General features: G+C 48.1%; 1 protein-coding gene across 1 annotated transcript in view; it reads left to right on the top strand.

Annotated features, from left to right (window-relative positions):
- Positions 1 to 13,539: 13,539 nt before the first annotated feature.
- HCK (HCK proto-oncogene, Src family tyrosine kinase) overlaps positions 13,540 to 14,530 on the top strand; it is a 49,810-nt gene continuing 48,819 nt past the window's right edge. The window contains exon 1 of the mRNA XM_054981871.1: positions 13,540 to 13,649. The gene's annotated coding sequence lies outside the window, so the exon portion shown is untranslated. The remainder of the gene's footprint in view (positions 13,650 to 14,530) is intronic.

Below are 14,530 nucleotides of genomic sequence, written 5' to 3' on the forward strand. Positions count from 1 at the left end.
CGCTTCCCTGAGCGATGCTTAACGTGTGTGTGTACACATCTGCACTACCCAAGCACCAGGTCTGGCTGATCTCAATGTCTCCCAGCTCTTCCAAAAACAGGGTGCAGGGGTAGAGCTCAGCTTGGCCACATGAAATGTATCACGGGGTGCAGTTTTTGTCCCCATGCATCAATCCTTGAAGAGGATATCAAGCTGATTTTTAGCAGCATCGTTGTCAGGAACGGGAAAGCAAGCAATAATTTGTTTCTTTTAAGAATTAAAAAAACACAGCTTTTTTTTTAAAATGTGCAATGAAAGCTCACACTATTTGACTGGACCAAATAAAAGGTATTATGTGGACTGTGTTCTCTTTTGGAGGATTTTACTTTGGGGAAAACGCAAGGGTCAAGTTACAACTTAAAACGTATAATATCTATTCCAAAAAGGTATTTATTATAGGTGTGCACAAAATTCAAATTAAAAACAAGTTAAAAACGTAAGGCCTGAATAGCAAGCTAAATGAATATATTAAAAATTGCTGAAACATTCTCCATACACAGATGATGATACCACAATGACCAACACAAAGACAGGCCAGGTGCGTTTCGGCCCTCAGACCGTCCTCAATGGTTAATTGTACAATATTTACGATAATCAAACACACCCATACATTCAGAAGTCAATATAAAAATGCTCCCAGTGCCCTTATCTTTTGTATTGTGTGGTATAATGCAAATTGTTGTAGCAGGACTCACACAATGCACTTCATTTAGTATTGTTTTCTGAGGCTTGTTTTCCAATTTGGGTATGTTTCATCAATCTGCAGTTGCAGTAAATTTTACTTTGGGACCAATGCGTGGGGTTGCCAACTCCGGGTTGGGAAATTCCTGGAGATTTGGGGGGAGAGCCTGGGAGAGCAGGGGCCTCAACAGGGCATACTGCCACAGAACCATTTTCTCCAAGGGAACAGATGTCTACGATCTCAGATGCATCTGACGAAGAGAGCTGTGGTTCTCGAAAGCTTATGCTACAATAAAGTTGGTTAGTCTTAAAGGTGCTACTGGACTCTTTTTGATTTTACGGTCTCAGAGAGCTTGTTTTTTCCAGCAGGACAATTTCTGTCGTTGTTTTTAGATCTGCCATGGCTGGTGCCCTCAACAAGTGGTTCTTCTCCAGACCTTTACCCGTCTGACCCACTCAGTGCTGCCCAACCTGGTTTTAGAAGATCACTAACATACTTATGGTGGCTTTTATACACTTGATGGTGGAGAGTGCCATCAAGTCATAGCTGACTTATGGCGACCCCTGCTGGGGTTTTCATGGCAAGAGACTATCAGAAGTGGTTTGCCATTGCCTGCCTCTGCACCCCTGGTCTTTGTTAAAGGTTTCCCCCATCCAATTACTAACCAAGGCCGACCCTGCTTAGCTTCTGAGATCTGACAAGATCAGGCATGCCTGGGTCATACGCTTAGACCACTGTAAATTTGTTGGTGTTGAAGGTGGTGCCCCCGCTGTTCATTTGGCTCCAACTGGTTAGTGCTGTTACCCCTCTGGAACCTGATCAGGGAACAGTTATTGAGGGGGGGGATCCCTCCTTAGGGGCAGAAGGTCAGAATGCTGAAAGGGGAAGGGTGAGAAAGGAGGAGAGGGTGCCCTGGCCAAACTGCAGGGGAACCAGGCTCCACTGGCCATAGAACCAACTGTGTGCGCTGTTACTGGTGGAGATCTAGCCCTGCAGCCTGGAGAACCCCCCCCCCCAGTGATAAATGAGAGGGTGCTGGGTTTAAATTCCTGTATATTGTGAAATGGATTGGATGGCCTTGGGCTACTCATTCTCTTTCAGTCAGAGCGTTGTTGTGAGGATAAGCCAGTTTGGTGTAGTGGTTAAGAGCGGCAGGATTCTAATCTGGAGAGCCAGGTTTGATTCCCCACTCCTCCACTTGAAGCCAGCTGGGTGACCTGGGGTCAGTCACTGCACTCTCAGAGCTCTCTCAGCCCCACGTACCTCACAGGGTGATCGTCGTGAGGATAATACTAACACACTTTGTAAACCGCTCTGAGTGGGTGTTAAGTTGTCCTGAAGGGCAGTATATAAATCGAATGTTATTATTATAAAATGGAAGAGGCAAGATCCATGTATAGCATACTGAGCTCTTTGGAAGAAGTACAAGGGAACCGTGTGTTTTGTGCCACACTGGGGCAGGCCTTCCCCCCTTCTCTGCCCCGAATCTGAGCAACAAAAAACAAAAATCTTGAGTTGCATCAAAGCCACAGACATGGAGCAATTTGCATTTACAAGAGGAAGTTTCCCCTCCTGCAACTTCTGAGAAGAGGCCGGGCCCTCTGCCAGTTGGCCTGGGGAGAGAGGTGGCTGCTCTTCCCCTTGTAGACTGGAGGGCGAGTCCCTAGAACACCATAGTTATGACACAAGGCCTCTGTCTGCACTTCTTGGGCCAAACTTTGGTGTCCCCCCGCCCCAACCTGTGATGAAGTCATGCTAGTTTTCTGAACAGGTTGGTGTCTCCTACACACCTCAGAAGCTGGTTCACACACACATGCAGGAGAAGGAGGTAGAAGAATCGACTGTAAGCAGAGAAGCCCACTTTGGGAAGCTCCCCTATGATGAAAAAAAAAATTCTGCTGAAAAGGCAACCAGCACAGCAAGCAAACCGAGGAACAGGAACTTTTCTAGGAGAAGAGACTCTGCTTTGCACACAGATGGTCCCAGCCCCAGTTCAGCCCCCAGTAGGGTTGTCAACTCTGGGTTAGGAAATGCCTGGAGATTTGAGGGTGGAGGCTGGGGGTGGATATCAGACGGGCTGGGCATAATTCTGTAGAACTAAGGTTGTTAACTCCAGGTTGAGGAATACCTAGAGATTTTGGAGTGGAGGCTGAAGAAGGTGGGGTTTCAGAAGAGACCCCAGGGGAACATAATGTCATTGAGTCCACCCCCTGAGAGTGGCTATTTTCTCCAGGAGAACTGATCTCTGGAGATCAGTTTGGTGGGGCCTGGATCTCCAGGCCTCACCTGGAGGTTGGCAATGACAAGCTTATGTAGAGTGAAGGATTCTGAGCTGCCGCTAGGGAAAAGCGTGCCTTGTCTTCAGCAGCCATTGGGTGGCAAAGCACAGGCCAGGAGTCCAGGACCGTCCCAGCTGCTTCTGTTGCTACTTGACATGGTGCCTTGCACTGCTAAGAAGGTGCTAGGTGCTGTACGGTGCAAAGAAATCACGCCGTCCCTGCCCAGAGGTCTGGAAGGAATATTTAGTAGACAAGGATTATGGAGAGAGGGGGTGAGGGAAGGGGAGAGAGATGTAACCTTGCGGGCAGCAGAAGTGAAAAGCTTCCTGGTGAAGTTTTGCATGAAAGCCTTGGCTAGTTCCTTCTTTTGACAGCAAAATATGCCTGTATTTGTGTATTCAAGTAGTCGGGGCTGTGAGAAAGACCTCAGCAAGGCCTCGACTGCTGCCGACACCAGAGATTCTCATCAAGAAGGGGGGACGTGGATATTGCTTGTGTAATTCCCTCTTTACGATGCTGTGCTCCTACTGGTCAGGGAGAGATGGTAGGGTTGCCAATTCTGGGTTGAGAAATTTGGGTTGAGATTTGGGGAGGAGGCTAGGGAAGGGACTCCGCAGGCTGAAAGGTCAAATTCCTTTCTCTAAAGCAGCCATTTTCTCCAGGGGAACTGAACTCTGTCGTCTGAAGGTCAGTTGCCATTTTGGGAGATCTTCAGACACCACCTGGAGATTAAAGAGTAAAGAGTCCAGTCGCACCTTTAAGACAAACCAACTTTATTGTAGCATAATCTTTCGAGAGCCACAGCTCTCTTCGTCAGAATGACACGGCTAACTCCTCTGGATCTATCGCCTGGAGGTTGGCACCCCTGCTTGTTCTCCTTTTCAAATCTCCGCTCAGCCCCGGGAATTACTTGGTAGCCTTTAGGCAACCCTGGTCTGATCAGCCATGCAAGGAAATTAGAACATTGGACTAGGAATTAAAGACTTTGGGTGCGAGACCCTGGTTCATAGAATCATAGAGGTGGAAGGGACCTCCAAGGTCATCTAGTCCACCCCCCTGCATAGTGCAGGAAATTCACCGCTGCCTCCTTCCCATACTCTCAGTGACCCCTGCTCCATGCCCAGAAGATGGCAAAACACCTCCAGGCTCCCCCAGCTCTACTACTTTCAGCCCCCACCCCTCAAGATCTCCTGGCCTCTTGCCTGCTTGCCACCACCACGCCTGGAACTCTTTCCCAGATAGATCCAGAGGAGTTAGCCATGTGTTAGTCTGTAGTGGCAAAATAGAAAAGAGTCCAGTAGCACCTTTAAGAATAACCAACTTTACTGTAGCAGAAGCTTTCGAGAATCATATGATGCATCTGACGCAGAGAGCTGTGGTTCTTGAAAGCTTATGCTACAGTAAAGTTGGTTAGTCTTAAAGGTGCCACTGGACTCTTTTCTATTTTCCCAGATAGGTTTGCCAGATGAGTTCCAGAATTATATCAGCCCCTGGGGGGGTGGCACCAACCTTTTTTTCTTTAACATTTCTGCATGCACACAATGCGCACGCTCCCGTCTGGCGCAATTACATCACTACTGGATGTGACATCATCTGCTAAGCCACTTCTGGGCACCCTGGGTTGGCAGACTACTCCTGGGCAGCGCCACGCAGTCCCTCAGTTTGGCAGGCCACTTCCCCAGCTTGGTGACAGCGCCACACAACCACAGGAGATTGGGCAGCTGGACTGGGCATCTGACGGGGGAGGGGCCAGGCCAAGGGAACGCTCTCCCTGGACAGTCCTCCAACATATTGGACCGTCTGGGTGAAAACTGGACACCTGCTAACCCTATTCCCAGAATGCCTCCTTGGTGCTCGTTTTCTCTCCTGCCCTTTCAAATGCTTCCCCCAGATCCATTTTTTCCCAAACAGACTTTGGCCAGGGTCACTTCTCCAGCTGCACTGCCCAAATGTCTGCTGGCGGCAGCAAAGTGAGGAGGGGCAGATGCCCGTAGGGGCTCAGCCCACTGCCAGCCATCAGTGGCACAAGAGGAGATTGACATCTCCTCCTGGTAGAGGTGCCAATCTTCAGGTGGAGCCCGGCAGTCTCCCAGAATTACTACCTACCTCCAGCTCTCGAAACCTCATTCATTGAACATCCGGTTGGCCTTTAAGGTGCATTTGGACCTGGATACAATTGCCTGGTCCAGGCAGGGGAATAACTGGAGATTTGGGAGATGGAACTTAGGGAACTTTGGGGCAAAGACTTTGGCGCAAAGACTTGCCTTTTTCCCCTTAGCAAGCCATCCTGCAAAGTCCCGTATAGTTTCATGGCATTTTATAAAAGAATGCAAAAGAATACAGTTAAAGAAAACTGAGGAATAATCAGCTTTATAGTCAATTAATTAGGCTAAACATGCCTCTTAACACTTCCGTATTCACAAATGTAACCCATAAGGTATAAATAAATAATACCGAATGAACACATCTAGTATTTCTGCTATAAACACACCATGAGATCAAGGCCCTTTTCTATTAAATCTGATTAATTCCTATATTATTAACTATACATGCTTTGTTCAAATTATGCAGACTTCCAAGTGTGTGCAGATTTGCAGTCATGCAGTGTGTGTCCCTGCTCCTCATGCGAGTTGTGCTGCATGACAAAGCTCCATTTAGCCTTCATCCCCAACTGTGGGGAGAGACTTTACCAGGAACTGCCCCGGTGTTGGCAGAGTGCGCAGAGGTTGTTCTCTGGCCAAGCCACCTGAACGAGGACGCCACCGGTCCACCACAGCGGCTCATCTCTCTCCCAGCCATGAACCACGCAGGCGATCAGCAGAGATCCAGACATGGCTGCTCTCAGGCTCAAAGCTTCGCCCAGGCAGTGTGGGCAGGTTTTTTTAAAAAGCCCAAGAACTTAAGCTCCAACATAGGAGGATCTCATGAGCCCGCTGATGCGCGGAGGGCGGAATATAAATGTAATAAATTAAATTAAATTAAAATTAAATTTGCAGAAGGCATGCTGTACTTTGCAATTGAATCCAGAGGACTTTTTAAAAAAAACCCAAAACCCTCTAACTTTCGAGAGTTAAAATCTCAACATACTAATTGAATGCTGGTATTAGATGATTTTTAAAAGCATTTTAAAAGTGTCTGATTTCAGCCCTCCCCCCAGTGATGGTAAACAAACATTGACAAAAAATGCAGAGAGAAAAAATGGGGGAGGGACTTCAAATCACACACACACACACACACACACACACACACACACACACATTCTTCAGGTTTCAATTGTCTTGATGATGATAATAACATTCAATTTGGTTGTTATGGGTTTTCTGGGCTGTATTGCCGTGGTCTTGGCATTGTAGTTCCTGACGTTTCGCCAGCAGCTGTGGCTGGCATCTTCAGAGGTGTAGCACCAAAAGACAGAGATCTCTCAGTGTCACAGTGTGGAAAAGATGTTGGCAGGTCATGAAAGGAAATCCGAAGAGCAATCAAACACAGGATGAATCAAACAACCAAGGAAAAACAGTCTCCTACAGGAAAAGTGTTTTTGCCATATATCAAAGGAATGACTGATCAGATGGGAAAGCTTATGAAAAAGCATAACCTTCAAGCAGTATTCAGACCCACCCGAAAAATACAACAGATGCTACGATCAGCAAAAGACAGTAGAGACCCCCTCACCTCTGCAGGAGTATACCGTATACCCTGCAGCTGTGGACAAGTTTACATCGGGACCACAAAGCGTAGCATCCAGACAAGAATAAAAGAACATGAAAGACACTGCAGACTTGGACAACTTGAAAAATCAGCAGTGGCTGAACATAGCCTAACTCAAACAGGGCACAGTATCTTATTCCAGGACACCAAAATACTGGACAACACTTCCAACTACTTTGTCAGACTGCACAGGGAAGCCATTGAAATTCACAAGCATAAGCAAAACTTCAACAGGAAAGAAGAAACCTTAAGAATGAACAGAGCATGGTTTCCAGTTCTGAAAAACACCAGGCTAACAAAACACTCTATACTCGACAATAGCCCTGCAGAGAAGATTAGCACATCAAGCACCAATCCATATGCAAAAGAACCTCCTCAGGATACAGTGAAGCCTCCCGCCATTAGCATTCCACACCCTGGGAAACTCTTACAGGATGACTCAGCTCAACCCCACCCCTCCTGAGTAGATACAAATGACCTACATCTTTTCCACACTGTGACACTGAGAGATCTCTGTCTTTTGGTGCTACACCTCTGAAGATGCCAGCCACAGCTGCTGGCGAAACGTCAGGAACTACAATGCCAAGACCACGGCAATACAGCCCGGAAAACCCACAACAACCATCGTTCTCCGGCCGTGAAAGCCTTCGGCAATACAACATTCAATTTATATACCGCCCTTTAGGACAATTTAATGCCCATTCGGAGCGGTTTACAAAGGGTGTTATTATTATCCCCACAACAATAATCACCCTGTGAGGTGGGTTGGGCTGAGAGAGCTGTGACTGACCCCAGGTCACCCAGCTGACTTCAAGCAGAGGAGTGGGGAATCAAACCTGGCTCTCCATATTAGAGTCCTGCCACTCTGAACCGCTACACCAGATGGGGGACAGGCTTTGTGATCCACAAATGACCAGATGCAGTGTGTGCGAACTGGCTGGTTTTCCTTTCTAGTGACTCCAAAGGAACACATTGTACTCATCCAAATATCTTCCGTGTGGAAATCCCAGCTGGAAGGAAATGGGCCCGTCCAAGCAGATCTCTTCTTCTTCCTGCAGGCATCGGGATTCCCCCAAAATATCTTCCTCAAAAGAGGCAATGTAAATTCTCTACTAAGCGTAAGGGAAGAGGGGTGGAGCTTTGCTCTCGTCTGCATGGATAACACCTGCCTGCCTTTGAATCATTCCAGTGTGAAGAATCAGACATCAAGCAATGTCGTGTGCGTCACTCAAGACCAGAGAAGCCACCTTGTGCCAAAACAAAGTCTCCAGTCCTTCCCCCATCCTTGTGAGCCAATATACAAAGATGGTTTTTATAACAGTAGAAAAGAGCAAGAGTCCAGTTGTACCTATAAGACTAACAAAATTTGTGGTAGGGTATGAGCTTTCATGAGTCACAGCTCACGGTATCTGAAGAAGTGAGCTGTGGCTCATACCCTGCCACAAATTTTGTTAGCCTTACAGGTGCTACTGGACTCTTGCTCTTTTCTGCTGCTACAGACAGACTAACACGGCTACCCATCTGGATCTATCTCCATGGTTTTTATAAGTCTTAGACACTGGCCATTTTCACACTGCTTACCGGCCATGGAACATTGCACTGAGCTCCCGGAACGGCAGCGTCTTCATGGCGTGATTTCGCGTGAGAACAGTTCTCACGTGAAATTGTGCCGTTCCAGGAGCTCAGTGCGATGTTCCGTGGCTGGTAAGCAGTGTGAAAACAGCCATTGAGGATAACTTTATCAGGGCGCTCTGGAGGATTTTAGGATCCCAAATGATCTGCTCTGTTGAAGCCCCATGGGAGCTTGGGATGAGAAGCTCTGAAAGCTATTGATGTGGGGGGCATCAACTTCTCCTTCCTTTGCAGGGGAATTTGGGGCCTTGATTTTACTGGGTGACCTGAAGAGGGCTAGAAGACAGTGGAAAACTCAGAGCGAATATGACAGAGCTCCTTGGAAGATCAAAAAGGCAGCGATAACAACACCAAAGAAATGTACAGGCTGCCAGTTACTAAGAGAAAATTGGTATAAAATGTTTTTTAGATGGTACATCACTCCCAAAGATATTGCAAGGATCAGTAAGGGTCACAGTGGACATTGCTGGAAGTGTCAGAATACAGATGCAACATTTTACCATACGTGGTGGACTTATAAGGAATCACGAAAATACTGGATAAAAATACATGAAGAAATGCAAAAGGTCCTCAAACTCAGATCTGAATTAAATCCGAAAAGTATGCTCTTAAATATTTTACCAACTGATGTGAGAAAAGAGCAAGGAGATCTCTTCCGTTATATGGTGACAGCAGCAAGAGTATTATTTGCAGGAAAATAGAAAACCGATACTTGCCCTGGTCTCCCAGAGTGGAGAGAGAAGGTTCACGAATATGCTTCAATGGCCAAACCGTCTACCTACTTACAAAATAGGCTGATAACCGACTTCCGGAAAAAATGGCAGGATTTCTTTGATTATTTAGGCTAAACTAATTGATACAGAAGCTTGGAGGGAAGGCGAGAGAAGGAGAAATATTATGTATCTAAGCTCAGGGAAGCCAAATATGTAATAATTTAGTTTATTATTATTATGTATTATTGAAAGTATTTAGTTTATTAGCCAAATATGTAGGTTTATTAGGTTAAAGAAACTTAAATGTACTCCTTGTTGTATTTCTAAGACTTTTATAACTGTACTGTTTATATACTTGTTGGTTGTATAAGATTGGATAACTTTCAATTTAATGTTTAATTTAGAATTTACATAACTTTTATACTATGCACTTACTTTACTCTATTTTCTTTTCTTACTTTATTAAACTTCCTTTTCTTTAAATAAAATTCTTTATTAAAAAAAAGAAAAAAAAAAGAAATCCAATTTCTCTGCTTCTGCTGCTCCAGCTACTTTGTGCCTAGCTAAGATATATTTTGACTCTTGTCAAGTCCGAAGCCCGCATCTTTAAATTCTCAAGAACTGTGAAGTTTTATGAAGTTTTGTCCTGATAAAATCTTCTGATTTGAATGCTGGTTGTTAATATAGTTTGACATATCTGGTCACTTGTCTTTCCCGTTAATGCATCATTTCGGCACAGTTATGGCTATGCATGTTGACAAGAGCCGCTGCATGTTGGAGGCCGCTGCTCGTACTCTAGATCCTTATCTGTCCTGGTTGCTGAAATCCTGTTAGGATCAAATTCATGAGTCCCTGAAGCCCATCAAAAATCTGTCACTGACTGGGGGGGGCACTTTTCCCTGGCCCATTATTGCAGCCCTTGACCCATTATTTTAAAAGCCATCCCTAGAGAAGAATGACACGGGCAATTATCACCTACTCTCTAATCTGCCCTTCCCGGCAAGATGATAGAGGGAGCAGTTGCAGAGAAATTCCAGGTCTTCCAGCATGACTTACCTGTGCTAGACCTCTTTCAGAATGGCTTCCGGTTGGGTTATGGGATAGAGACACTCATTTGCTGACGGCTTTACAGATTCACAGACTTGGAAGGGGCCGTACAGACCTTCTAGTCCAACCCCCTGCCCAATGCAGGATCAGACTAAAGCATCCCTGACAAACATTCCTCCAGCCTCTTCGTGAAAACTGCCAGTGAAGGGGAGCTCACCACCTCCCTAGGCAGCTGATTCCACCTTTGAACTTTGAAGGTTTTTCATTTTCTGCACTGTTTATGGTATGTTGCATTTTTTTTTTAGTTTCTACTGTTTTCTAATGCTGTAATCCTATTCTTATTGCATTGTTCATAGGGTGCTTTATGTTGTTCGATTACACTGAGGGTTTTTAAAAAATATTTTATGTTCTCCTTTCAGTCCCAGTGAGAAAGGTGGCTGATAAATGAAGTCAACAACAACAACGATTCGGTGATGAAGCACACCCTCTCTGCACATTGGTCCCAGATTCAGCCCCTGAGAACTCATGTCGCAGACATTGGGGCTGAACATGGACACATGTCCTGACTGGGGCTACTGACCTGGGTAGCCTGAAGGCCCGCCTCTTCCTGCTGCCCCCCTGATAAGAGTTGCCTCTCAGGTCCTGCTCTCTGTGCCCCCTCCTTCAGAGTTGAAGCGGGTGGCATCTACAGACAGGGCTTTTTCCGTGGTGGCACCTCACCTGCAGAATGCCTTTCCACGTGAGGCTCACCTAGGCGCCTACTTTACTTCCTTTTAGGCACCAGGCAAAAACACATCTTTTCACTCGGGCTTTTAATCGGAGGTTTTCTTTTATCAGCTTTTAAAAGGTTTGCTTCTGTTTTGTTATTCATAAAACATGGCTAGCAGATTAAAACAGAGCAGGACTCTGAAGAGGTAGCATAGAAAACTCGGTCTGAACCAGAGGGTGATTTTCATATTCTAACCACTGTATTGTCCATTCTTTGGCTCTGAGGTGTGACTTACAGGTTCTCACCAAAATATCCACAGCAATGAATTTTTCTTGATGGCTCCAGATAAACATAATTTTTTAAAAGGAGGTGTGTGGGTGTGTGCATAATATGTCTGGTAAAGCCAATTTATGCCTGCTTGGAGCCTCAGGCGATGGGTTGGAGCTCTTATATCCGTTCCTTAAATGGCAAGGCTGTCACACCAGCACAAGGAGTCTTCTGTTAAGCAGAAGATCCAGAGGAGTTAGCCGTGTTAGTCTGTAGCAGCAAAACAGAAAAGAGCCCAGTAGCACCTTTAAGACCAACCAACTTTACTGTAGCATAAGCTTTCGAGAACCACCGCTTTCTTCGTCAGATGCATCTTCATCATGCATCTGATAGAGAGACTTGTGATTCTTGAAAGCTTATGCTACAGTAAAGTTGGTTAGTCTTAAAGGTGCAACTGGACTCTTTTCTGTTAAGCAGCAGGCTCTTTGTGCTGATGGAAAGCCCTGCTGTTTAGGAAAGGGGTCTACAAGGTCCAATACACCATCTTTAGAGGACCCCCACAAAACAACAGCGGCTTCTCTTCCAAAAGAAAGAAAGAAAGAAAGAAAGAAAGAAAGAAAGAAAGAAAGAAAGAAAGAAAGAAAGAAAGGCAGCCCCATCCCAAACTCCATCCCTTTGCAAGGGAGGGGGGTTAAGGATCTTCCTGCCCAAGGGAATTCAGCGGAGGGCGAGGCTCCATGCCGGCTTCTCCGCTCTCATTCCAAACTGCAAACCGAGAAGTGCATCAGCAGCGCCACTTCCCACACAAGCCGCTGAGCCCAGAAGCCCAAATATATCTGGCCAGGGGAAGGAGGCCCTCCAGAGGCGTCATGCTTTTTTGAGCAAGAGGGGAAAGTGCCAAAGATGTTTCCTCTTTTGCTCTCCCCAGAGGTTATTTGTGCTTCGAAATATGCACCACCACTGCTTGCTCCAACCTCCTCCCCCCCTCCCCACATTTGATGGGCAAACTGCCACCTGGGTGTTTGGGGGCACCCTTGGCAAAAGCCAAAAGCAGTGCGCATCTTTCTGGAGGGAAGCCCTTAACATTCCCCACCCGTCATCCAGCCTGCCTCCCAAAGGCCCAGCAGAGCCTGTGTGCTCCCCAAAGGACTGGAAGGCGGGTGTCCTTCACAGGGGAGGTACAGTCGGAGTGCCTATGCGCTGCTCTTGTGGGAATCGAGATACATATGTGCAGGGATGGCAACAATGTTCACAGCCAGTTTTTCAAGCCTCCCGCTGGGATGACATTGCAGGTCATTTATAAATCACCATGGGGTGAATGGATGAACAAACCCCACTAATGTACACAGTGCTTTAAGAAAGAGCAAGAGGTCTCTGCCCCAGAGAGATTACAAACTAATCGTGGACATGAGAGGGAACATAAAGGGAGGGGAGGGAGGTGGAGGTTGGCAGTGGTGTCGGGCTCTGCAGCATTAATTCCAGTTACACAAGCTGTATTAGTTTCTCTGTGTGCGTGCATGTGTGTATGAAAGTACTCACTAATTTGAATATCACTGGTCTGTCGCACATCCCATCATTTTTTATAAACCAAGAAATGTCAACACAATCATCCCCAGCTCAGCGTCTTTGCTGGCTCGGAAATGTCACCAAAGCACACGGAGCTGCAGAGGGTTCAATAGTCTCGGCAAGGCTTACCGCCCCCTGCAAGGTAGGCCTTTCTTATGACCTCAGCAGACAGCAGAGCAGCTGTAGGGCAGGGCAGAGGATGAACTTTCAATGCACTTTCGCGATCGTTTGCAAGGAAAAGTTCCCGTTTCACTCAGGAAAATCCAGCCGCAAGCAATGCCAAAGCGCGTGGGAAGCGCATTATCCAACCCGTGTGAATGCAGGAGGCGAGCCCCGGGCCCCTCGCCTGCGTCTGAACGGTGACCCATTTCTTCTCCGAGGGTTTCTTTGGCTCAGAGTCCCCACCACGAATTTCGACTTCTGCGCCCCCGGGAGGGAAAGGAGAGGCGCCCGCTTTCTCGCCCCCCCCCCCGAGCTGCAGCTATCACGGGGCTCAGTGCCGGGGGGGGGGGGGAGTTGCAAAGACCCCGTCGAGGAGGGGACTTCGCCGCAGCCAGGCGCAAGGCGCTCTTTGCAGAAGGGAAGCACAGCCCGCCGGGGAGCCGGAGAGTGGCTCCCGCTGTCCTTTGGAGAGCCCCCAGCCCCAGGGGCCCTTTGGCAAGGGTGCCCAAATCAGTTCTTTCTCGGGGGGCCCTCAAGAGACTTGGTGGGGGCCCTGCCAACAAACGCGCCCCCAGCCCCGTAGCAGAGGCGCTGCTTGCGATGGGCGGCGCGGGGGCGCGCCCGGGAGGCTTCCGGGCAGGGGCGCGGCCAGGCGGGGCGGCCCCTTCCTTGACGACGACGCCGGGCTTCCCAGGGCCGGCGGGACTCGTCGCTGCTGAGCCGTCGGAGCAGCTTCTTGCGCGGCTGGCCGGGGGCGGACGGGGCGGAGACCTTCCAGGCGCCCCGCGATGCGCCGGAGCCTCGGCTCGACGGGGCGGGCAGCGCGGCGGAACAGCTAGAAGCAGGTGAGCCGCGCCGGGCGAGGAGGAGGAGGGTCGGGGGGGCTACAGGTGCCAACCCGCCGGGCATTTCTCCGGCGCGTTCCGCATCCCCTTGCACGCCACCCCTGCAAGGTCGACTGGTGGGATGGCCCTCTTGGAGAGAGCGGCCCCAAAGGGGACTCAGCTGGCTCTCTCAGCAAGTCCCTCGGGGTTTGTGCAGAGTGCCTGTCTGGCCGTTGCTCCCCTGGAGTTCAGGCTTGTTGGGATCCCATATCGAGAAGGGGGCAGCTCCGAGCCCCAGAACTTCTTTGATGCTCTCTGCTCCTCCCTGTTTATACAACTTTGTGGGGTTCTACATACTGCAGTGCTCGGTGGCAAGATGGACTTTTTTTCCTGGTCTGGGCCGTGTTGGTCTTGTGCATTGCGTGCCAGGGTTGCCAACCGCCCTGTAGAAAAACGCCCTGTCCCTTTAACGGAGTCTTAGTGGAATGTTACTTCCATGCCACGAACAGTCCACACATTAAGCCTCTATTAAAGGGACAGGATGTTTTCTCCAGGCCAGTTGGCAACCCTACACTTGGGCGTAGTTACTCTGTGTTAATTGCCAGCGTAAATGGGACTGGGGCACTCCTTGGTACATGATGGGGTTTAGATGCATAGTAACGTTAGCCCTGGCAGAGGAAAGGGCACCTGTTATTTTCCTTATGAGGAAGTAGAAACCTAATAGAAAATCCCCCCTCTGCCACCCCCAGCAGCTACCGAGCCGCCAACTCTGCCCACCCTGCCCTGATCTGAACAAAGTCTCCCCACTCCCCCCCACCAAATGCTTTTTAAACATTAAAGAAAACATCTGGACAGTTGCCTCTCCATCTCCGTTGTAAAGCTCCATTTCCCTCGAGATTCTT

The sequence above is a fragment of the Eublepharis macularius genome, chromosome 5 (assembly GCF_028583425.1).
Source record: "Eublepharis macularius isolate TG4126 chromosome 5, MPM_Emac_v1.0, whole genome shotgun sequence".
Taxonomy (NCBI): Eukaryota; Metazoa; Chordata; class Lepidosauria; order Squamata; family Eublepharidae; genus Eublepharis; species Eublepharis macularius.